Source organism: Panthera leo, chromosome B4, assembly GCF_018350215.1.
Source record: "Panthera leo isolate Ple1 chromosome B4, P.leo_Ple1_pat1.1, whole genome shotgun sequence".
NCBI lineage: Eukaryota > Metazoa > Chordata > Mammalia > Carnivora > Felidae > Panthera > Panthera leo.
Genome location: NC_056685.1, coordinates 110,437,673 through 110,462,991, shown reverse-complemented (window position 1 = coordinate 110,462,991; position 25,319 = coordinate 110,437,673). Strand labels below are relative to the sequence as shown.

The window sequence follows — 25,319 nt, the reverse complement described above, 5'->3', positions numbered from 1 at the left end:
TATGGCTGTTGTCATTACATCTTTTATTTAGTCCCTTTTCACTGTGCATTAACTAATTAGTATATTTAAATGGTAAGTTTTGTTCAACAATACATGATAATAAGTATAGTGAAAAGTTTTTATCAATTTGTGGCATGCAAACTGCACTTTTAAAGTTTATTTATTTATTTTTATTTATTTGAGAGAGACAGACAGTGTGAGTCGGGGAGGGGCAGACAGGGAGAGAGACAATCCCAAGCAAACTCTGTGTTGCCAGCACAGAGCCTGATGTGGGCAGGAACTCAGGAAACCCTGAGGTCATGACCTGAGCGGAAACCAAGAGTAGGAGGCTTTAACCAGCTGAGCTACCCAGGTGCCCTGCAAACTATACTTTTATATTTACATTCCAGTATATTATTTGGTCATCATTAACTACAATAACAAAATGCAAGAGAGAAAAAAAAGAAAGAAAAGAAAAAAACAGGATGCCCATTTTCTTTGTCCAATCAGATAACATTGCTTTTATTAACTTAAAACTCAATTTCTATAGTTATAGCATCTATTAGCACTCACTCATTTTTAGCTCTTTCGCTAAATGTAAATCCATGGTGTCCTTGATTCATGTCCCAGTGAATTCTAGATTTGCACTGGAGCTTGGTCTTGATTTAGTAAATGCCTTCAACTTCTTTGTTTATAAAATGACAACCAAAATATTGGCACTTTAGTGATAATAATGAGGTTCTTTTTCGCACAGTATAATTTTCTCCTGATCTGCATCAAAAGACTATTGAGTGATTGCTTCGCCAGTACATATACTAAAATTGGAAGCATACAGAGATTGGCACAGCCTCTGTGCAAGGATGACACACAAATTCATGAAGCATTCCATAAAAAAGACAAAACAAACAAACAAACAAAAACTACTGATGAAGAAAAAAAACCTAAATTATGGTTCTGACCGCTAATGATGAATTTACAGCATAGTAGCATCTCACATGGGAATTAGTTTTAAGGTTAGTACTTAAGGTAAAATGAAATGAAATAAATAATGCCCTTGCAAATGAACTTCCAGTAAAATATCCATTAAATCCAATACAGTTTTCCCTCCGGTCTTAGAATAGAGCTGTTTTTTTGGTTAAGCAACAGGCGACAGTTGGCATTAATGTCTCAGAATAAAAGTATTTACTGCCTGTTTAAAAAATGAGGATTACAGTTACTGCAGCAAGATGCTTACACTCAGGTAGTTGAGAAGGAGATAACTGGGGAATTGCAGATTCGTATCTTCCATTTCATGCTTACTGGGGGCTGTAAGCTCATCCTGTGGACAGTGGATACAATTAGCTGATCTCTCTCTCTGCTCTCTGCACATGTATAATTGAATTTATTTAAGTTACGGAAGCATACCATGCTACTTCTTTATCATGTTTAGCAAATGACATCAGTATACTAGATCCTTTAGCGTGTTTGAGCAATCTTTTCATAATCATATATGAGAGTTAGACAATATCACTAGCAAGTTTTTTTCAACGCATTGATTGAAACCAACCAACCAATAAGGAAAAAATACTAACAATTTGGCAGAAGTATTGCCCAAAGTATGCTACAAGTATAACAATGACAAAAGATAAATCATAGGATCAAAATATTTAGACTAGTTGTTTGCTGGGCGCTCCCAGTGTAGCTGCGATGCACAAGAATCTGGAAACATCTTTGTCTTTTTGATATGGGGGTGGAAGAGCTTGGGAAAAGGGGTATTACAAAGCTATATGACCACATGGAATGCACTAATTGGTGCTGCATACGCTGAAGTGAAATTATCTTGGTAATTGAGATAGAAGTATTGCCTGCAAAAGCAGAATTCTCCTACCAGTACAGCTTTAGAAGATATCCAAGCACACATTTTACATATTGTACCACTAATATTCCTTTTTTTTTTTTTTTTTTTTTTTTTGCTAGGAGCAATGTTATTTAACCTATACAAATATACTACAGATGAATAAATGGTGTGTTGGACTCTACAGTTAAAATTGAAAGATTAGTATTTTTTCCCTTTCGGAGGATGGACTCACTATATGGTCATATATGGATAGACTCATGGGCTTCTATGTAAATAAAATAACAAAGAGTACGTATGTATGTATGTATGTAGGCAAAATGGAGAAATGCATTCTCTTTTTTCTTCCTAGGCCTGTACTGACTTATGTTATCTTGATAGGTCCACTTTTTTGGCTATTATTTTAAATAGTTAACATGCTGTTGCAAAAATTTATTTGAGGAAAATGTGTAGACTAAGATTCAAAAAGAAGGAGGAGGGGCACCTGGATGGCTCAGTCGGTTGAGCGTACGACTTCAGCTCAGGTCATGATCTCACGGTTTGGCGTGTGGGTTTGAGCCCGGCATCAGGCTCTGGGCTGACAGCTCAGAGCCTGGAGCCTGCTTCAGATTCTAGTGTCTCCCTCTCTGTCTGCCCCTCCCCCACTTGTGCTGTGTGTCTCTCTCAAAAATAAATAAACATTAAAAAAAATTTAAAAAAAAAAGAAAAAAGAAGGAGGAGGAAAAAAAGGAAGAAAGGGGGAAAGAAACAATTAAGTATTAAGTATATTACTTTACTTATGAAATTGTAATAAATTGACAGTGGAGTAAAGTCATAAGGTTAAATAAACTACAAAATTTAAAAACCACAACAAATTAAATCTAAAATAATAACAAACACCCATTTTTGTCTCTCTGTGTGTGTCTAGAAATGTTAACACTTACTAAATAGAGTAATATTTTGAGGACATCAGAGTTGAGTTTATTTTACTTTGTAAAATATATGGTTCCCTTACAGAGATGTCTGGAGTGTAATAAATCAGTGTTTGATTATAAAAAGCCCTCAATTCAGAGTAATTTAAGTAAGTCTTAAATGACAAGTACATAGATTTTTCATGCATTTCTAATTCTGATGTTAAGGCTGAATTATGATGAATCAGGTTTTAATTAGGCATTTTGTAAATAAAGCACTAAAATCTTTTTCACATAAATAAATGGTACAAAAAAATCTCACTACCAAGGGAGTTTTAAAGTACAATACTTACTACATACTCTCTGGACTAGCATACTTCTGGACTAGCCTACTTCGGAAGGAAGGAAGGAAGGAAGGAAGGAAGGAAGGAAGGAAGGAAGGAAGGAAGGAATTTAGGAATATATTTTAGAAGTATTCTTCCCTAGGAACTTCATTGAAAATTCTGAAAAACCAAATAAAGTACATTCTGTAATGTCAGTGACTTTATACTTCTTATCTACATTCAAATAAAAGTTGTAACCAATAAGAAATAATTGTTCAAATAGTGACTTAATTGAATATTGCTTGTGTATATATTCTCTCATTTGATATTAAAAAAAATTTAAGCTAGTATTAGTTTAACCTTCCTTCACCCCAAATATGTAGATGAAACTCTGTTTCAGAAAGTTAAGTAACTCACCAAAGATTATACACTTTTGGAGAGTGTGTTGAGGGAGAGGCCGGTCTCTGATTACAAAGCTCTTTACTCTGTACCACACGGAAACCTTGTTATTTTTAAAAACGAACCATCTCTAGGATTGGTTTCTAGAAGTCTAGATTCCATACTAATATGTCAGTTTTTCCAGACAGATTTCATGGGTTGGTTGGAGGTGGGAAGACAAGAGAAGATGAGGTTCTTGGATTCTTTTATGTTCCACTGCTTCTAGTGTTAGCCACAACAGAGACAAACAATGAAAGTAACAAATAGAAACTATTCCTGGACCGTGATTTTAAATTGCATACTAGTTGGAGGGAGCACATGTTTTCTGTTTTCCCAAGTTCTTTCCTTAGTCTTTTCTCTCTTCTTCCACTGGCTTGTTCTTACAAGAGGAGAGGGAGGAAGCTGGGAGAGGAGGAGGAAAGATACCTATCTGTGAGAGTGAAAACAGGGATCACAGGGCTCCCTTACTCAGATTCCACTTGACTTTTCAGGATCTGCCTATCCTCAGGCCTCTCTCATCGGATTCGGTTCCCCTTCTGTTCACCAGGTCAGAGCTGTTTGCCGCACAGAGGCAGGTTGGGACCTTCCTTGTGATCAGTGGGGTTATAGTGATGTACTGGAAGTCAATAGGTGGCTTCTAGATCTAGATTGGAGAGAGGAAGTACCAGAGGCGCATTTTAACTCACCAGCTTGCGTTGTGCTTGCCAGTATACGACTGCTCATTTATCTCTGCTTCCCAGTTAAAAATTCAGGAGGGTTGACTAGACATCTCCAGAATCCCAAAATACTTGTTTTATTGTCATTGTTGCTACTAAGAAAGCAGAATATTCTGAAGAGAATATATTAATAAAGTTTGGTCCCTTGAAAGACTCTAAGATAATTTTAAGAAAGTAAAAAAATGTGTTATGTTTTCGATTTTCTCCAGTGACTGCAATAACTAAAATGGGAATATTTCCAGACCTTGCTTTTGGGAACATATAAATCAAAGGCAGTAATAAAAAAAAAACTGGATAATTTTGTAAGTTTCGCAGCCTGACAGTATTCCTTTAAAAACTGCAAATCTTTGACACATTATAGTTTAAGAATATGCTTTCACATGTCTAATTGCTAGCTGATAGAAAGACATGAATCTGCTTGGAATCCAAAGTTTCCATCTGTCTAGCTGATCCCTTCAATGTGAGTTTGCTAATAATGAATTTTATTTTAAAAAATGAACATACTACATTAGCATATGAAAATGTGTTTTTCCTTTTTTCTGAAGGTTTTAGTGTGATTATAACCTGCAAATCACCTAATCCCAGATTCTTCAGCCTAGATCGCTTTCCCTGGCCAGGCACTCTTGCAGTAGAGTGAATCCTCTGCTTTTTTTTTTTTTAATGTTTATTTTTGAGAGAGAGACAGACAGAGCGTGAGTGGAAGAGGGGTAGAGGGAGAGGGAGGCAGAATCTGAAGCAGGCTCCAGGCCTTGAGCCATCAGCACAGAGCCTGATGCAGGGCTTGACCTCACAAACTGTGAGATCATGACCTGAGCTGAAGTCGGACACTTAACCAACTGAGCCACTCAGTCTCCCCCAGCATCTGCTGCTTTTATTGCAGAGCCATTATTTCAGTAGCAGTTGGAAAACTACTGGTGTAATCATGGTTGATGGACTGCATCCCTCAGTAGATTGTTGGTTCCATGAATGAAGGGATCACATCTGTTTTGTTCACCATATTCCTGTCATCCAGCATAGAGCCCAATATATGACAAGTAAACTTCAGGCAAAATCAACATATCACATTTACAATGCAGATATTAGAATCAACTCTATTTAAACCAAACATTAAAGAAATTTGCAAGGTTGGAGGGGTGCCTGGGTGGCTCAGTCAGTTAAGCGTCCGACTTCGGCTCAGTTCATGATCTCACAGTTCATGGATTCGAGTCCCATGTTGGGCTCTGCACTGACAGCTCAGAGCCTGAAGCCTACTTCAGATTCTGTGTCCTCCCCCTCCCACCCTCCCGCCTCTCTCTCTGCCCCTCCCCTGCTCATGCTCTGTCTCTCAAAAATAAATAAACATTTAAAAAATATTTAAAATAAATTTGCAAGATTGGATAATTTAATCATTTATGTTTAAAGCAATTATTGTTAGGTATAAGAACTTACTGTTGTCCTTTTGTTACATGTTTTCTCTTGTAGATCCTTTGTTCTTTGCTTCCTCTTCTGTTGTCTCTCTTGGTGATTTAATTACTTTTCATGGAGGTATGCTTTGACTCCTCTATCATAACCTTTTGTGAACCTACTACAAGCTTTTCTTTTGTGGTTACCATGAGGCTTACATAATAAGTTTGGTATAACCTTTTTGCGGTTCAACCTATTTGGGAATTCATGAATCTGGATACCTACTTCTCTCCCCATGTTTGCAAAGTTTTCATCTATTTCTTTAAATAGACTTTCTGTCCCTTTTTATTGTCTCCTTCCAGGATTCCCATAATGTATACATTGATTCTTTTGATTCCATGCCATCAAAAAAAGGTAGACTTTATTTTTCATTCTTTTTTTTTCTCCTAACTAGGTCATTTCAAATGATCTGTCTGAATTCATTGATTTTCTCCTGTTTTGTTGAGTATGTTATTGAAGCTCTCTATTGAATTCTTCAGTTCAGTATTCTTCTTCAGCTTTAGAATTTCTGTTTGTTTGTTTTTTTACTTCTTTGTTGAACTTCTCATTTGGGTCATGCCTTGTTTCCCTAATACTGTGTAGTTGTCTGTGTGTTCTTGTAGTTCACTCAATTTAAGAAGACTATTCTGCATTCTTTGTCAGACAGTTCATAGATTTCTATTTCCTTAGGGTCACTTACTGGAGCTTTATTAGTTTCCTTTGACAGTGTCATGTCTACCGGATCCTTTGTGATCCTTGTATCCTTACATTGGCGTATGTGCTTTTGAGTATAGAGTCTCCTCTACTAGACTTTATAGGTTTGTTGGCAAGGAAAGACCTTAGCCACTCCTCTTAGCTTGGACTACTAGATGGATCAGCTGGTAGTGTCTGTAAATAGGCAGGGTTTGCCATTGTGGTCTCTATGGGCAAGGCCACTGCCCGTGCTCTGAGGTCAGGTGAAGAGTGCCATGGTTGGGTTCTGCAGTCAGGCATGATTGCTGTTTGGACTCCCTGACTGAGTGGGGCTACAGCCTGTGCTCCATGATTGCATGGGGTCACTGGCTGGGTTCTGTGTCTGGATGAGGCTGAAGGCTCTGTTCAGCAGTTGGGTAGAGCCGTATGCTAAGCTTCACTGCTGGGTTGGGTGGTAGACTGGACTCCATGGCTGAATGGTACTATGGGCTATACTCTGAGGCTGTTCAGGATCATTGTTCAGGCTCCCTGGTTATCTGGGGCCAGAAAGTATACACAACAGTTGGGCATGGTTGCTGGCTTGTCTCCCTGACCATAAAGCTCATGGGATGTACTCTGCAGCTGCTGAGTATCTGCGACCACTCTTCCCAGAAGGGCTGTCTATGTTCAGCAGTTGGGCTGAAAGGCAAATTTGGTCCCCAATCTGGGAAAACACTATTGGTAGGCATGTAAATTAATACAGTCGCTATGGAAAACAGAATTGAGTTTCCTCAAAAAATTTTAAATAGAACAATTATTTGATCCAGCAATCCAATTTCTAAGCATATGTCAACAAATAAATAAAGGAAAAAAAATGAAATCACTATCTTGAAGAGATATCTGCACCTCCATGTTCACTGCAGCATTAATTTACAATAGCCAAGACAGAGAAACAACCAAAGTGCCCATCAATAGATGAATGGATAAAGAAAATGTGACACACACACACACACACACAGGAATATTATTTATCTGTGAGAAAGTGGGAAATCCTGTCATTTGTGACAACATGGATGAACCTCAAAGGCATTACGCAAGTAAAATAAGTCAGATTGAAAAAAGATAAATACTGTATGATCTCACTTATATGTAGAATCTAAAAAGAAACTGAAATGATAGAAATAATACATTGGCAGCTGCCAGAGGTGGGGCTACGTGGAGAAAATGGATGATAGTAGTCAAAGGCAAAGTCAAAGTAGTCAAACAAACTCCCAGTTATATGATAAACAAGTTCCGGGGATCCAACGTACAGCATGGTAACTATAGTTTACAATACTGTATGTTTACTTGGAAGTTGCTAACAGTTCTTACCACAAAAAAACGTAACTGTGAGGTGATGGATGTGTTAACTAACCTTATTGTGACAATCATAAATATATGTTAAATCATCATATTGTACACCTTAAACTTACACAATGTCATTTGCCAGTTACCTTTCATAAAGCTGGGGAAAATTTAAATAATTTAAAACATTGCTACTCTTCTCACTTTTTTTTTTTATTTTGGAAAATATGCTTGCTTTTCATAGTTGTAGGTTAGCTATGTTAACCAGAGAGAATCAAAATAAATAGTATAGTGTCTGCAACAGAGTAAGTGCTCAATAAAGTACTCTTTAGTATCACTATTAATAAAATTATTACTATATGCCCATTCTTGGGACAAATGTAAAAACCTACCATCCAAAGTGATTTCAAAAGCAGTATGTTTTTCCAGTCTTGTCTACAGCCCCTCTATCTCATTCTCTGCCTCATCCACAGAAAGGTTTTTGAGATTCCTCCAGAACACCAAATCCATTTGACTTTCTTAGTTTTGCATATGACATTTGTTCTGCCAGGAAGGTTCTTCTTTTCCTAGTTATTAGCACACTAGTTATTAGCCTTCCTAGTTATTAGCCTTGAGTGCAACTTCAAGGCTTCCATGTCAGAGTTAATCTCTGTCTTTAAAAAATTTTTTTTCAATATTTATTTATTTTTGTGTGTGTGTGTGAGAGAGAGAGAGAGAGAGAGAGAGAGAGAGAGAGAGAGAGAGAGAGAATGAGCAGGGGAGGTGCAGAGAGAGATGGAGACACAGAATCCAAAGCAGGCTCCAGGCTCTGAGCTGTCTGTACAGAGCCTGACACGGGGCTTGAACCCACGAGCTATGAGATCATGACCTGAGCTGAAATGGATGCTCAACCAACTGAGCCACCCAGGAACCCTGAGTTAATCTCTGTCTTTTGGCACTTTGAACACAATACTTTCAGCATATTTTACTTCATATTTTATCTTATTTATTTTTACCCCTTTCAAGTCTCTAAAGCAGCGTCTGGCATATAATAAGCACCCAAGAAATGCTTATTGTGAGAACGTGTGAATGCAACTGAGTATGTTTTCTTTTTACACAATATGTATTCTTTAAACGGTTCTTTAAATTTGTTTCAATTTTATTTTTCAGGATGGTAGGGCTTTATTTACTAAAAATGATTACAGATGTTGTTAAGGATACCCGTCCTATTTTCTGCCAGACTTCACCAGTGAAGGTGTGCCACAATCGTTGTGTTTTCCAACAGTTGCTGCTAGAACTGGCTTTCTCAAGTACAAAAAAATTAATTAGAGATGCTTTTCTCACAGATTATCTAAGGATGAGGCCACTCTCTGGGGTCCCTTGACAGAAAGCCGTTGGTGACTCCCAGTTCAAACTCTTCATAAAGGCCCTTAGTAAATGCTGGCTTTTGCATAGTATGGTAGAAGGGGGAAAATCAGAAAGAACTGAGGGGACCAGTGGTATGTTTCTTTCTTATCAGCGATAAATTCCTTAATCTCAATTCAGTTTTACTGAGTCATTTCTAGGCACGAAAATTTGGCATACTGAAAGTTATGAAGTTGCTAAGTGTTAAAAAAGAGCCTTAGAATAAGGTTTATTTGCCAAGCTTCCAATGATGGATGTCTTAATTCTCTGCATGGTAACCTCCAGTTGAAATTGATGTTGGGGCAAAGCTAAGGTACCAAGTAAGCAATGTTCATGGTCCACACTGCTATTACCAATTGTCTTGTTCAATCTAGAACTGAAGGATTGCGGGGGATGTGGGACTGACAGTGATGAAACTGGGGAGGTACTGGGCAATCTGGGAAGGGTTGGTCTCTCTGGCTGGTTTGTTTATGTCATACTTAGCTTCAGCAGCCAGGAGTGCACGATTTTATTCATCTTAATACCAGCTGTGTTCTATTATTGAAATAAGGTAAATAAGTTGTTGTTATGAGCTAGGTATTAACAATATTTATATCTATTTATATTTTGCTTCTGGATAGATGGTATAGCACAAGGCTTAGTGACTTTGATATTGAAGCCAAGTGCCTGGTCCAAATCTCAGTTGTACCATTTATTTGCTAAGTACCCTTGGGAGGTTTTTTAAAACTTCTCTGTGCCTCAGTTTCTTCATGTGTAAAGTCTCTAATTGTGGACCATACCTCATTGGCTTGTTATTGAGAATGAAACTGGGGTAATACGTGCAAAGTTCTTACAATAGTGCTGATTATACTCACTTTGGCAGCACATATACTAAAATAGTGCTTATTATTGTTGTCATAACTTTTGTTACCACTATTAATTAGCTATTAATTAGATGTTTAATTCAGTTTCTTTATCTGTAAAATGGAGATAGTGTTTCATATGGTTAATGTGAGGATTCAGAGGGAAGAAAGAATATTGGAAAGCACTTAGTACAATGACTAGCAAAATGTATACTCTCAAGATTTTATTCAGGGTAATTAATACTATTATTATTAAAAGTGTATTATTATTATTATTATTATTATTATTAGCTTTCCTTATTCTAGTTCCTAAAGTAGAAAACAGTACTCATGGTTATAGGTAAATTCCTTGGATTCTTGGAAAGCTTTCAATTATCCAATATTTCCTAGGATATTGCCTCATACTATAGCTCCAGAACCCAATAAACTATCCCATAAGGACAACTTTCACAGATGATAATACAACTGGGACAAGTTACAGGCTTCTCCAGGATGATTTGCCATAAGCAGAGGACAGGCACATGGACCAATGCCATTGACAATGGACTGCTGCTTTGTTTTCAGGGTGTAGTTGTCAGGGTCCTGGAGAAATTTTACACAAGTGATGTCTGGGGCAGATTACTCCCCTGTTTTTGTCACCTTTCCCAAAGTTCTTAGTTCTTACAGTTCAGGGACTGCACTTCTCATAAACTCAAAAAACAGATTAGATTAGAAATGCATATCCATAAAATGTTTCTTGGGAGAGGAAATGAAAAAACTGGAAACCATTTTTAAAGCACACATTTCTGATTAATAACAATGCAAGTGCCATGTTTGAGTTAAGGGAGAAAGAAAGGGAGAGAAAAGGAGATGGAAATTGTAAACTAACTGGTAGAGCTTAGCTAAGCCTTTGAGGCTCCCAGAAATGCATTATTAAGCATACATTCCAAGCCTGAAATGTGAATATAGATTCTTTATGTCTCAGTATGGCATGCTGGGTTATAGGCTTTTGTAGCTAAGGGGAAAAAAAAAAAAAAACCAAAAACCAAAAACAAAAGATTGGTTTAAGTATTGAGATTCTAACACCAAAGCTTACACAAATACAAATCAATCTTAGAACAACATTTGATATTATCAGACCTACGAACAAGGTAACCATATCCAGCCTCTAAAGTCTCTGAAAAGGTGTGGTATTGAGTAAGAAATGTCTGTCCTCACATGAACTCTTTGTACAGTAGAAGGATTTAAAAGTAGCTCTATTTTTAAGAAAATGGGCAAACTCACCAAAGAGAGATATCAGATACTTTCAGGTGGCTTAAGCCCTGGTCTTACAAATACATTTCAATGCTCAGTTCAGTGACATCGTATGGTTGGATTTGGAAGGCTTTTGCCCAAAACCAAAGGAGTGCAGCCAATATGTGCAACAGGATCAGTTTTACTTCATTTCTGTAATTCAGCCCTGTTCAGACTGACAAAAAAGAAACCTGAAAGGTTTAGGCTTACAGTTAAAGACAGGGTTTTAAGCTTGGCTGTCCTATAGCTTGTGATGTGATAGGAAAGTCATAGCGGGCATAGGAAGTGTGCCAAATGAAAACCAATGTGCACAAGTGAAAGGGACACTAAGCGAACAATAAGGGATAGGCGCACTTTTATGTAGGGATCATCTCAGTCTTTCTGAATGCTACGGAAGATAAAGAAGATTTTCAAGATTTTAGAAGGTAGGTAGACCCATTCTCTTAGTGAGAAGCAAACATGCTTTTAGGAATTCCTAGAAATGATTTTATGAAAGTAATTTTATGAATAAAAGATGATTTCTAGAATTCATTATGAGTTCAGAGAGCCACTAGTTTTTAGGGTGTGTTCAGGAAGTTATACTAAAATGAGTACATACACTCATGAGGTAAATTTAAAACAACATGGATTTTTCTTTCTGAGGAACACAGAGTATTTTTCTATGAGAAGAGCTTTTAGCCCTTTTAGCTGACATGGAATTCATGAGGACAGGTAGAGCAGTGGTATGCAGAACCTCATTGCTTTTGTCACTTTCCAGCATGCATTCACTTACTTCTCTCAAGCCTGATGCGTTATATAATTTATGCTATTTTACAATAGCTCAACCAGACCTACAAAACAGGACCACTTCTGAAAGACTTTCTCTTGCTATTTATTCACCAGGTTTGGCTGCTTGTAATATTTTACTAAGACAGTCAAACTAGCTTTTATTTTTTTTTTTAGTATGATAGGCCATGTTTAATGACCTATTGCATCACTATTTCACTCCCCTCACCAACGGAATGAAATGGATGTGAAAATCTGGCCAACAGGACCTCATCATCAAATAATATTTATTAATCCTTTCATGTGTTTGGGGAAGGTGTTCAATATCTATTTTTCAATAATTGATTGATATTTATTATGTCCTTGCTACATTTTCATGCACTTCTAGTAGCTAATCATATGCTTTTCTTTAAATTACTAAGCAATTTATCATCATAATATCTCTAATATTCATTTGTCAAAAACTCATGCATTTTGTATATTTGAAAAATTTTCTCCCATGAGCCAGATATTATGCTAAATGTTTTATGTACATAATTTTTAGTATTCCTCAAAACTTCTTCAGAGTAGGAATTATCACCCTTTTTTTAGAATGGAGATATTGAGGCCCATAGGCACTGAGGGACATACCTTAAGCCACAGATCTACTAGTGAGGAAGGGGCTTTCCAAATCTAAAATTTTGAGGCCCCAGCTCACCTCCTTTTACTAGATCACAAGCTTAGGAGTTGTTGTCAACCATTATTGAAAAGTCTTCATAGTCAGGGAAACATAGCTTGGGATTTCACTGACTAGTATGGTGCTTTCCATGATTTATTCATTCAACATATTTTTACTTGGTCTTTGATTAAATTAAGATGTTAGTCATTGATTTTAGACAATGAAACAGCAGGACTATGGGCTGGACAAAGAATGGAACTAAAAAAAAAAAAACAAGAGGAAGGAAAAATTATCTGGCAATAAAATTTATGTGTATGTGAAAAGGAAGACCTGTAGACAGATAATACTTGTGACCTTAGAATTTGAAAATTCTCCTTAGTAGGGGAATTCTCCAAGGAGAAATTAAATGTTCACAAAGTGACCTGGATTTTTTCCTCTTCCTAGTCTCCTTTACTCCCTGCCTCTTTCTCTCCTTTTCTTTTCCTTTCTTTCCTATCACATTAATTAATTACTGATATGCAAGGTTCTATGTTATATGCTAGGACTATAATGATGAATCCTGGAAGACACACATGTAAGAAGATAATTATAAAATGTACGTGCTAAGGAAGCAAAAAGGCAGTTAAAATTGCCAAGGTAGAGAATTAAGCAAAGAGAATTGAGCAAATTAAATATATAAATATATAATTCATATATATATACCTGTATATCTATCTATATATATATATATATAGATATCTCCAAAATTTTAATTATATATGTTGTACATATGGACACATATAACAAGAATACACACACACACTATCTGCCTTAGGAAAAGAAGCTTCTTGAGAGCATGGACCATGTGTTATATTTAACTTTTTAAAGATCATCCACTGAATTTGTCTTATCCCTGATAACTGATCCTCAATAAATACCTAAACTACTCTCTTTGGTGAATGCTTAAGCTGACAACTTCTTATTCCCTTCAGTTTCATTTTATCTATGAGTTTTAAACTTTTAATTTATGTTGAAATTCTACTCAAGACCTCTACTAACAATACTTATATAATGTCTATTGCTTCACAATTTTCAAAGTATTGTCACACAGTAATCTCATTTTTTTAATTTCTTAAGCAGTCTGGGTTATCATTTTTCAGATGAGTAGACAAAGGTCATAAAAGTCTTTGTGGCTTTCTGGTGGTCATTCAGCTGAAAAAGGGACATCCAAATCCCGGGCTTCCAAGCCCAGAGACTATTACATTAAAGTGACTCTATGAGAAAATATTTAAAGTGAGACCCTCACATTTCATAAGCCTAAATGAAAACAAAAACAAAAACAACTTTCTTTTCACACAACAGAGTAAGTGGCAGTGTGGGCTTTATAGATAGTCAGACCTGGAGTCACTATTTACCAACTGTAAGTCTTTGGTGGAGTTAAAATTAAACTTCCTGAATTTTATAATCTCCATATTTCAAAAAGTGAATAATAACTACCTCAGAAGATCTGTTGTACGGATGGTATGAGATCACGTGAGGGGCTGGATCACACTAGGCACCCCAAAATGGAAGGTGTTATTATTATCAGAGAAATAATCTACATGATTAAGGCAAATCAAGGAAGGACAAGTTTTGTATATTTAATCTGCTCAAGGAATCATCAAGGAAGAAATGGAAATTAAATTGGCTTTTAGAGAAAGATTAGCTCTATGTTGGCCAAAAAGAGAATTCCAGACAGAACTCTGTCCCCAGAGGGAAAGAACAAGTAAGACAGGAAAGATAATGGTGAAAATGGAGGAAAATGAGATGGCTATTCCAACCAGAGAATACTTATGTTGGGGAATAAAGGAAATAAAGCAAAAGAGTGAAATGAGAGGCGCATGTGTGGCTCAGCTGGTTAAGCATCCAACTCTTGATATTGGCTCAGGTCATGATATTACGGTTTGTGGGATAGAACCCAGGATCAGGCTCTGTGCTGACAGTGTGGAGCCTGCTTGGGATTCTCTCTCTCCCTCGCTTTCTGTCTCTGCTCTCTCTCTCTCTCTCTCTCAAAATAAATAAATAACCATTAAAAAATAGTGAAATAAAATCAGTTTAAGGGGCTTGGATTCCATGTTGAGAAAAGGTGACTCTTAATTTGCCTTCTATTAACTTCTGAGACTGGGGATAACATAACAGAAGTGATGTTTTAAGGAAAAGACTTCTAAATCTTAGTACATGTTGGGTGAAAGAGTTCAAAACGAAACTATGTCAAAGGTTATTGCAATTGGTAGAACAGATGTCAAATGGTCAGTTTAGCCTAGTGGAAAGCAGACAAAATATTTTCTGGTGTGTTTCCTCAGATGTCCTACTGGAACTTCAAGATCAGCCTTCCCACAACTGCCTCAAATATGACTTCTATCCTTTGTCATCTCTCCTTGTCCCACCAACCACTTTGTTACCCAAATCTAGGAATTATCCTTAATCCTATATTATCCCATCAAGTCAAACACTCAGTCATACAATCCTGTCAGTTCTGCTTGGTAAATAACCTCTCTTCCAATACATGGCCACTGTGAGTATTCACTGAACATCTACTCTGCAGTAGGCACCGGGATACGGGGGGACAATATGGCTTATGGCATAGCACAGAAGGCCAATATTGAGCGGATATTCTGGGTGTGATCATTGATACAGAGAAGTGTAACATCTTATTGTGTATTTCAGGGCTATTAATCCTGATCTGAAGGGTCAGTGAAACCCTGTCTGGAGAAGTAATATTAAAACTAAAACCTAAAAGATGAGAAGAAGCTAAGTAATTAAAGAAAAGAAAAAAAAATCCAGAAGAAAGGAATATCATCTGCAGTGGTCCTGACTCAGTAAAGGATATGACATCTATGGGAAAAACAGAAAATTTCATGGAACTGATAGATTGCCTGTTCTGTGTATCTTTCACTGAACGACCAAAATAATTTTCTCATTTTCTTTCCTTTTCTCTTGAACTGCTCTCATCAGTTTTTCAACTTGCTGCTAGAATGACCTTTCTAAAATGCACAAATTCCACAGTGGTTCCCCACTGCCTATTCAATAGAGATCAAATTCCCAGTAAGGTACATGGGGTCTTCCAGTTTTCTTCCCTGTACCTTCCACTGCCACCAACCCAAAGGGCCAATAATACTATTTTTGTCTTTTCAAATGAGTAATGCCTGTTCACCTACATATACTTTTGCTAAACACTATTTCTCCAATCTATAATGCCTTAGTCTGTTTGGAAAACTCCTACACATCCTTTAATGGGACTCATGTGCCACATTCTCTACTTTTTCTGTTTGTTTGTTTGTTGTTTGTTTTGAGAGAGGAAGAGAGAGAGAGAGAGAGAGAGAGAGAGAGAGAGTCCATGCACACATGCAAGCAGTGGGAGGCAGAGAAAGAGAGAAAGAGAGGGAGAATCCTAAGCAGGCTCTGAACTGGGGCTCAATCAATATGGGGCTCAATCTGACCATTGTGAGATCATGACCTGAGCCAAAATCAAGTCAGATGATTAACCAACTGAGCCACCCAGGCAACCTTATGCCACATTCTCTAAACCAGAGGTCATCAAACTATAGTCCATGAGCCAAATCCAATTCTCTGTCTGTCAATGTATGATCTATTAGCTAAAAATGGCTTTTACATTTTTTTAGAAGTTGAAATATATTTAAAGAAGAATATTTTGTGATATGTAAAAATTATATCAAATTTTAATGGCCATTCATGCAATTTTATTGGAATGCATCCATGCTCATTTGTTGACAGATTGCCTGTGGCTACTCAATACATATTTATTAAATGAACAAATGAATGAATGTAATGGGGTCATGGCCATAGAAGATGAGAATGACTGTGGATTGTGTTGAGCACTAAACTGACATTTAATACACACATCACAAATTTGTGATGCTTTCCTTTATGATTTTCAGCTGCATTTTTAAAATGTAATAAAACAAGAAATTATTTGCATTCAAATGCCAGAATATATATGTAAGAGATATTTGACTAAACAGGAAAGGCTACATTGCATATTAAGGTCTTATAAGCTCCAGTAACTAACTCTGAACTTTTATTACCTGGAGACCATTTCTTGACTTTCATGGGAGCCATTCTGGGCAGTATATTCACACTTGCTGATGCCTTTGTGTGCTCTTGGGCCAACTTCTCATTTCATCTTTTCTTACAACTGACTTATTTGCCTTCTGCACATGAGGCTGCATTTAATTAGGCTGAAAAGCAAGAATAGATATTATCATGATGTAAGAAATGTAAAACAATCCCTACACTTAAGCACACACACACACACAGTCCACAGAATATGTAGGGAAGAAATTTTTCTCAACTGTGAATGCAATGGAGACCTCAGCCTTAATCTAGGAAATATCTATTGCTAAGATTTAAACCAGGCTAGTTATGTTCATTGAAAGCTGAAATGAGATCTCCAGAAATTTCTCTCCATGAAGGATTTGTGAAGCTCTCTGAGAATTAGTTCATTCTGAGCAAAAAGAGAGTTGGAAAAACAAGTTTAAGACAGTGGCAGAGCTTTGGCAGTCAGAGAAGAGATGATTCTGAGAACAGGCCCTGTCAGCCAGACCAGGCTCCATGGTCTCACGTCCCTAGATGTGAATGTTAAACCCAATAGCATACTTTCTTAGAGTCTCCATATGACGTGGAGTCATAAGCAGCACTGCTTTAGTTTGTCTTTAGACAATGTATGAAAAAAAGTGGGTGTGGAGAAGGAGAAAGACCTTTTTCTCTCACTTGGCAGCCTTGAGTCTGGAACATATCCATGCCTCAGTGGCAGTGACAGGGGCACAAGAAATTGTCCTGGCCACTTAAAGAGGCACCTACAGAGAAGTTCTGTGGAAATAAAGTTGTACCTAGTACAAGCATTAGCATAAAGTCAGCACCAGGGCCTGTAGAAACACAGAAGAGTGCTATAAAAATTTGGAGAGTTAAAAGTTTCCTAGAGGGTGGACTAGCTAACCTGAGACTAAATGAAAGAGTGGGGAGGTACAGGAACATCTACTACAAAGGCTTGGCCATGATGAAGGTCATGGCCCATTTGGGAAACTGCAACCCATTTAATTCTGACCACAAAGCTTTAAAGTGGGTACAATTATTATCTTCATGTACAAATGAAAAACTGAGACATAGAGAAGTTAAGAAGCTTGCCTTAAGTTACATCGCTTAAAAGTGGCAGATATAGGAGCTAAACTCAAGCAGTATGACCCTAGGTCTGTCATCCTAACCTCTACTGTATAACATTACTTGTTCAGTTCAGGACCTCATTACATAGTAATTATACTGAAGAGAGGTAGTTTTGTTGACTTTTGTTCAGCTAAATTTCAAGTATGCAATTCTTTCCCCCAAATCCCCCTTTAAGAGAAAAGGATATTTAAAAGTACACCAAATGGTTTTAGGAATTTGGTCAAAAGCTAATGCACTCCATGTATATATAGATTCGGTCCTTTTAAAACATGTGTATTCTATACCTTTTACATTTACTACTTTAATTCTAATTTTTAAGAGCCATTACTGGCATCTCTCTTAAATATAAGGAAGCTAAATGTTAGAGAGGTTGATTATTTTTTCCATTGGTCCCTCAGTGGCAAAGCTCAAAGCTCAGACTAAATCCAGGATACCCAATGTCCTTGTTTGCTCCACTTTTTTCCACTCCATTTACTCAAAGAGCAAGAAACATTAATGTGATTATTGGAAAAGAACCATTCCTTAATTAATAGAAACCGTTTTTGGGTGTGCACTCTGTGGAGGTGCCATGCTAGATCCTGGCAATGTAAAATGAATGAGTCACAGTCATGGTCTTCAAAGACAGACATGTGGAAGGGGATGTGAGCACAAATAATCTCCATACCACATGAGCAGCCCCTCCCCGAACAAGATAACCTGTGGAAAAAAGTAAACCCAAATCTAAGGGAGGGATTCAGGGTAGTTTCTTAAAAAGAGGTAACAGTTGAGTTGCATCTTGAAATGCTATTCATTTCACCAGAGAGTAGGATTCTAGACAACAGAAACAATACAGATCAATCATCAATTGCTCATTTAAAAACCACAATGGGCCAGGGCCATATGCTGCATACTGGAGTACAAGAGTGGGCAAGATAATAAGGTCCTCTGCCTGGATGCATCTTTCATTCCACTGGGAAATTTGAAGGGTTAACTATGGGTCATTTGTCTTTTAAAAGCACAATGAAAATGTTTGGTAAGAAGATTTAATTTGGGGAGAAGAGGGAGGCAGAGACACTTCTCAGGAAATGACACTGGAGTTAGAGCCTGGAGGATAATAGAATTATCTACTCTAAGTAGAAAACAGAAGAGAGAACATTAAGAGGCAATGACTATGCCATGTCTAGTGGCCCTGAGGCAATAATCAGCTATGCACGAAGATGAGCTGGCTTGGACATAAACAGTAGGTACAGAAGTAGCCTAAGATGGCTCCAGATAGGTAGGCAGGGACAGGTCAAGGAATACCTGTGGGCAACAACAGTGAAGCCATTGAAGAATTCAAAAAGGGTTTGAGTGAAATGATTAAATTTGTTATCTTAAGATTTACTTTGAGTCCATGGACAAAGCCACAGGCTGTGAAAGACACTGGATACTCAGGAATCGAAGATAATTGTCTGAGGCTGGAATTTAGGGCCTGAGGTGGAGAGTCACAGGAAATGCTGGCTGGAGTCAGATCCTGAAAAAACTCCTTTCTGCCTCAAGATAAGACATGCATTTTATCCAGCAAGGAATGCGGATATCTTAATGGTTCATATGCAGGAGAATAAAATGTTCAGACTATAAGAATTATTCCAAGAAGATTCATGTGCATCCACGATATGGTAATTACTGATACAGATAATGGATTGACAGATTTTAGAAGTATTTTATAAAAAGATGGAAAGAAAAAAAAAAAACAACTGTGCATTTAAACTAACCCGAACTGTGGGCACCTGGGTGGCTCAGTTGGTTAAGAGTCTGACTCTTGGTTTCGGCTCAGGTCATGATCTCACAGTTCATGAGTTCGAGCCCCACATCAGGCTCCGTGCTGACACAGCAGAGCCTGCCTGGGATTCTCTCTCTCACTTTCTCTCTGCCCCTCCCCTACTTGTTTTCTCTCTCTCTCTCTCTCTCTCTCTCTCTCTCTCTCTCTCTCTCAAAATAAATAAACAAACTTAAAATAAAAATTTAAACTAACCAGAACTGCCTAGTTAGCCTTTCCAGTTATTTGAAGTTTATTGGAAGTCTTCAAATGTAGAAAGAGACAGACTGAGACATGGCAGAGAAGGGCAATTAAGACCTTGCCATACAATGCCTAGTGGGATGGACTTACTGGTAAACCTATGTGAGCTCCCCAAGGAACTGCCTGGGCATATACCAGAATACAGCCTGCCTATGTGATGCAACCTAATGCTGCCTCTACTTGCTACAATTTTGCTTTATGCCTCTGGGTGGTAATTACAGATTGTTTGATCTTAGTCAGTAAAATACCCTTCAATTTCCCCTGAAGACATCAGAGATGTATATACTACAGTAAAAATATTTTCCCATGCCACTGTTTGAATTTCAAGCATAGATTTCTACTCATTTAATTTCTAGCTACTTACACAGGCTTTTTTTACATATAAACTGAGTGCAAATCAAAAATATAAGAACATTACTCATGTTGCTAAAGGTAACGATGGATGGATGTCCAGTAAATACACCTACTCTTATGGAAGTGGCTGTTGATGAGGTTCATGAAGGTTAATGTCTTGGTCAGTCTATACTGCCTGTTTCCCATGACACAGTCTATTTTCTTTAGCTTAGATTAAACAGATGATGCAACAGACCCCTACGTTCACAATTTGAGAAGTAACTGAAAATTCAGTGGAATCCTATTGTAATAATTTTCTCAATCACATATCTCATACATAACATGGTCCAAATTCCGCCTTTCAATTCACTGTAACTACTCATCTTAGAGTTTCTCTAAAAAACTGGAAGCGATCCCTTTTTTACACCTCCTGTGTCAATATGAAGAGGTGCCATTCTGTCTAACAACTTATGAGGCTGCTGTTGGTAAATGCACTAGTGGCAGTGGTAGACTCAGGACAGAGTCAAAGATCTTGAAATTGTCCAATGATTAAATAATTAAACTTCGCTGATTTATTCACAAGGAATAGGAAAGGAAATCACACCCTGAACTCAGTGTCATTGACACCTTGGAAATGTGAGTCGGTTTGCATCCTTGTTAATTTGATGAAACATATAGCTTTAAATTTGGAAGTTGCATGTTTTCTGCTTACGTCATTACGCTGTATTATGTGGCATTGAATAGCAGGCTAAATAAATACGATTTTTAAATGTGCATGAAACCATTATTGTATATCCATTAAAAATGTCTTTGAAATAAGTGAAAGGACTCATGTTTTGTGTCAACTGTCTTCAGAACACCAGAATCTCTCTATATTATGATGACACGATGTAGGTTTAGTAACGAATATAACTGAAACAGTTTGTAGTAAAACTTGAAGTAATACTCTGAAAATGCATTAGTAATAGTGTTAGGATTTAAATTTGCTCATCAACATAAAAAGCATTAAAATGCTTTGTTTTGTTTTTTTTGGGGAAATATAGAAATAAATCAAGAAGTATGGCAGCGCTACTTTCAAATGGCACATAACCTTGAGAATAGATATGTGTAAGTTAAACAATAGAGGGGTTGAACAGTTTTAGAATAGAAAAAACCACAGAAAAATTGATGTCATGATGCAAATACATGATTGAATAGGAATCACATTAGCAATAAAGACATTAAATGCTATGAGGTCATATGCTACAGAGTGCAGTTCGTTGGTGTTGTCAAGATTTCATAGGCAAGTTAGAGGTTAAGGGGCACTAAAACACTGCTCGAAAGAGCTAGAAAAAGGAGTTTAGGAAGGGAGAGGTGGAAAATAGCGGGTGGACATGAGTTAATAGACACAAGGGCAAAGAGGGAAGGACATCCAGTATTAATATCAGTCAATGACTAAATGAGTGGGATGCAATTCTCTAGATTCACATATTTATGAAGGTGAAGAGCAGGAAGTAGCCTGAAACGTTAGGTAGAGGGAAGCGTGGGACTCCTTTAGTCAAATTCTCCTTGAAAATCTCCATTGGTAGTCTTCCACTTCTCCCAGTCTTTGGTGTCTGGACTTCTGGTAGATTGTGATGGATGATGTGAATTCCCTTGTTCAATTCATCTTCTCATATTCAGACTCAAAATATGGAGCTTGGTACAAACTGGCTTTTCCAAAAGAAGAATGAAGATGAATGCGAAATCAGCTTCTGGAATGTGCATCTCAGTTTGTCTTTTATCTTAACTGTCTGTTGGGCATTTACACTTTGAAATCCTGCCACTGCTCCCTCTAATCTCCCAAAGTGAACTTATTCCCCGTTCCAGATGCCCATCTTCCCTGTATTTGTCAGAGGCACTGCAAGGCAGTTTCATCATCACACCTGCCTGGTCAAGAAACTGTTCTCCAATATATTTAAGATGAGACTATAATTTATCATGCAAATGAAAGAAGTGTTATCAATAACTACACAAGTATACCAGATGTAAATTAGATGGTCCTGATGAAACCAGGATTAACAGTTACTTTATTTAATCTTTCTATCATTAAGTTCTGTCAATTCCTTATTTTAACTCTCTTAAAGTTTCTGCCTTCTTTTTCATTGCATCTGCACCCATCCACACATTGAATGCTGTAGCACCCTCCTCACTTCCTTGCTAGGCTCAGTTTCTTTCCTTTGTGATAAATATACCTGAAAACCTATTTCTGGAGTCCACCTTGCTCGAGAATCTTTAGTAAATCTTCAGCATTTCTCCCCCGCCAAAAACTAAGCTCCTTTTTCTTGATCTGCATCCATATACCTGTTGTTGTCTTCTACTACTCCTAGCCATAGTACTGAATTCCCTGGAAGTATTCTTTGTGTCATGTCATGTCATGTCATGTCATGTCATGTCATGTCATGTCATCTTACGTTACGTTATGTTATTTTGACTTCTGCTAATGAAACTTGGACAGCCTAGAATGTCTACATCTACCCCACCACAACTTTTTATGTTTTCCTTCTAATCCAGCTATATATTCTTTAAGAACTAAATATATTTTTTTAAGAATTAAATCAATCCTGCCTTCTTAGAGCCTTCTTTGATACTAAATTCTCCTCCATACTTAATAACCTTGTATCTAATCCTTGATAAACCACTAAGCTTTTGTGTTCACACTCACTTTTGCTACCACTATTACAGCTTTATGTTCTTAAACAAATTTCTGTAGCTAAATTGGTAACTTCTTGAGGATAAAGAATAGGGTTTCATGTATCACTGACATAAAGTGTGTTTTCAAATACTTGATGAAATGTGTCTTTCTCATCAAATACTTACTATTCCCCTCCCGACTGATTTTGGCCACTTCTAGAAACAAAACAAGATTTTTAAAAGAAGCTTCTGTTTTTTATTTCATAATTATATACTTGATAAAATCTAAAGTAATGGTATCCTCTTCTTACTAAATTAACTCAATAAAATCTAATACACAGTGATATTGGTAGCCTAGGTCTTCAATGTCTATGCCCAAATAACCAAATCATTCTAGGAAAGACAAATAGCTTGCTTTCTTAGGCATAATGGATTCATATTTAAAAATGTCCTGAATGGGATTATTCCTGGAAAGATAAATCAATGAAATGAATAAATATGGCATTGTTCCTGTCCTCTTATATCTTTCTATCTTTTGATTTGAGTGCCTTATGTAAACCTAAAGCCAGCAGTGGGGATTCTGCTGAGTCCTCCATTTGGTTCAATGGCCTGACTGTTCCCCTCCACCTCAGTTGACCAGACATAGTGGTTCTTGAATCAGTGTCTATGATACATGGAACTGAGGGTGGTTCCGAAACTCTACACCTCAGGAAAGTGGGGGCCACCATTCCAGATTATTACAAGACTGTCACCAACATAGTTTCTACCCAGAGTTGCAAAGGTACAGGGAGGATTACCTTGTTTTGTTCTTTCTCTCAATTCCTAGACCTGTCCTTTTGAGTACTATTCAGGAAGAGAGGAAAACTTAATTTCCTACTTCTGGTTTCCATTTTATTTTTCTTGCTATCTCTCAGAATGAAGAGGGGGTAAGCTCTTTTCTCTAGCTGTCCTCCCTCTTCCTGATTTTAACAGTGGACTGGTTACTCTAAGAGCTGCAGTCCTCAGGTTTGGGCCTGGCATGTGTTAAAAGAGAGAGTATGTCCTCCTTATACATAAAGCCAGCCTTTTATTGCTATTATCTTGCAAAGAAGTTAGTCTTACCCTTCTCTTATTCTAAACTAGACATTGCAGAGAAAATTAAGACCCATCACTTTAATATAATTGAAAAGTAAATATCTGGATTATTTTAATGAGTAAGATAAAATACCTCTATTTTTTTTTAACTGATAGAAAAAATTCCTTGAAAAATGTACTCCTTTGTGAAGGCACTGGTTTTCATAGTTAAACCCTAGTAATACATAGCTTTAAAATTATTTCTTACAATTCTACAATCATGGGTAATATATGTGGTTACAAAAATGCAAAGTTTGTGTTTAATGCTCAATGAAATTACCCCACATATCTTAAAAGAAGTTAAAAATACCAGCTTCCTATATAGCATCATTTTGAGCAAATAATTATTATTACTGTTTTTTATTGAAGTACAATTGACATACAATATCTTATTAGTTATTGTTGCTGTTAATTACTTATCTATTGCACACTGAAATTATTCACTCAGAAAAATGACATTAATAATATACTGCTAGAATTTTAAGAGATGAAAGGAGCTTTCTGACTCTTTGGATCTTCTCTCCTTTCCTTTTAATTCAATGCTCATTCATTCGGCATTTATTAAAAACCTATTTTGAACTAAACCCTTCATGCCGTGCAGCAATAGAAATGAAAGACAATAAAATTGGGTCCTCTACCAGAATAGCTCATATACTTATTGTGTGCTAGACATTTTCTTTCCTATATTACTCCTACTTTCATTTAATTTCACGACACAATAATTTCCCAAACATATGGTAGGTATTTCTCTGAATGAGAAGAAAAGAATAGCAGAGTCTAATAGAAGCTGCTATTTTACCTAAGAAATTAATGCTCCGTTCTTCATTCATAAGTTCAATTGGTTCATTTAAATTTTTGTATATTCATTCATTATTCCATTCATTCCATAAACATTTATTAAGTAGTTGCCGTGAGTCAACTGTTGTAGTTGGCCTCTCGACATAAACCATCTATCTTGGCCTTAAAGTGATTTCAGTCTACTGACTTAGTATACACAATGGTGCTATAACAGAGTGCTGTGAATGTGAAATGAGGGCGGGTTGCTTTGGTGGCATGGGAACACTTCACAGGGGAATGGATAAATTGAATTGATGTTAAGGAATAGAAGTTCGTAAAACAGTAAAGTGGGAAAGGGCAATCTTGTCTGGGTAAACTGTATATACACAGAGGCGTGGAGGCTGAGAAAACATAATTTCATTAAGCCTGCAATACAGAGTATGCCAAAGACCCTATTGCAATTTTGTTGGGCCTAAAAATGTGACCAGTTATAACATGACATTTCGTGGCCTTCCTTGTAAATAAAGGTGAAGAGTAATGTAGCCCAGGCCTGGCTAATGAGTTAAAGTGGTTGTTGTGGAGGAAAGCTTCCAGGCAAATTCCTTCAAAGGGGAGGAGGCTTAGCTGGATGGGCCTTTGCCCTCTTCCCTTCCTGTTCTTCCGGCCTGG

General features: G+C 37.1%; 1 non-coding gene across 1 annotated transcript; it reads left to right on the top strand.

The window, feature by feature from the left end:
* The first annotated feature begins 770 nt into the window (after positions 1-770).
* On the top strand, positions 771-874 carry LOC122225710. Its single transcript, XR_006205319.1, has one exon. It is a non-coding gene; the product is annotated as a U6 spliceosomal RNA (small nuclear RNA).
* The last annotated feature ends 24,445 nt before the right edge of the window (positions 875-25,319 follow it).